This window comes from Triticum dicoccoides, chromosome 6B, assembly GCF_002162155.2.
Source record: "Triticum dicoccoides isolate Atlit2015 ecotype Zavitan chromosome 6B, WEW_v2.0, whole genome shotgun sequence".
Classification (NCBI taxonomy): domain Eukaryota; kingdom Viridiplantae; phylum Streptophyta; class Magnoliopsida; order Poales; family Poaceae; genus Triticum; species Triticum dicoccoides.
Window position 1 is genome coordinate 67,592,711 of NC_041391.1, and position 1,235 is coordinate 67,593,945.

Here is a 1,235-nt window from a genome sequence, read left to right on the forward strand (position 1 = left end):
GGCGCGGGGGCGCAGGGGCGGCGGGGGTGGAGTCCGGCGAGGGTCGGGGTGGCGGCGTCGTGGGTCGGGGTAGCGCGTGGGTGTATCTGGTGGCGAGGGAGAGAGGGTCGAAGGAGATCTGGCGAGGGAGAGGGAGGATAGCTAGGGGTAAGCTTACTAATGGCGCACCACCCGTCGGTGCGCCATTAGAAATCTTTTTTTTACAATAGCAATGGCGCACCCCCCGTCGGTGCGCCATTAGAAATCTTTTTTTAGATAGCAATGGCGCACCCCCCCCCCGTCGGTGCGCCATTAGTATGTTTTTTTAAAATGAATATGAATATGAAACAGTAATATTTTTTTACAAAAACAGTAATTATTGTTGTTTAACAACAATTGTAGTCTACACTTTTTTATTATTATTTTTTAGAAAATGAATATGAATATGAAACAGTAATAATTTTTTATAAAAACAGTAATAATTTTATAAAAAATATCATCAAAGTTGTTCCTTGAAAATATCATCGGCGGTGGCAGTGGAGCGGGGGAGGGTGCGGGGGGTGCCCGTTGGCGGAGGTGGAGCAGGGGAGGGTGCGGGGGGCCGGGTGCTCGTCGGCGGTGTTGGAGCGGGGGAGGGTTGCGGTGGGTCGTCGGCGGCGGCGGAGCTAGCGGGGAGGGTGCAGGTGGGATCGAGATGGAGGGGGATCAAGATCGAGATGGAGGGGGAATCGAGATCGAGATGGAGGGGGATCGAGATCGAGTGTCCTCATGAATTCAAAAAGTGTCCATGAAATTTAAAAATATTCATGATATCAAAAAGTGCCCATGAAATACAATCGAGAAATGAAGACTACGATTTAAATACAATCGATCTTAGCTAGCTATTTGTTCACAATCTTCTTGTCCTTTTTTTTGCAAATGGAGTTCTTCTGTGGAACGGACGTCCTTTAGGTAGGGTGGTCCTGCTTCTTCTTGTGGTGTGTGCTGCTACTTCATCATCGTCGTCATGTTCGATCTTCGGGTCGCCGTACTTGTCCAAGTCTTGCTCATTGGCTACTCCATCCATTCCGATGATCTTCCTTTTGCCTCTCCTCACGACAACACGACTTGGGTTTGACGGGTCGGTAATGAAGAAGCATTGGTCCACTTGGGAAGCCAATACCCATGGCTCATTTTTCGCGGTGACGTTTGCGCCCGTGGTCTTGGATTTGGCTTCGGGTATAACCATGGTGGTGAAATACCGGTCTTCTTTTAGG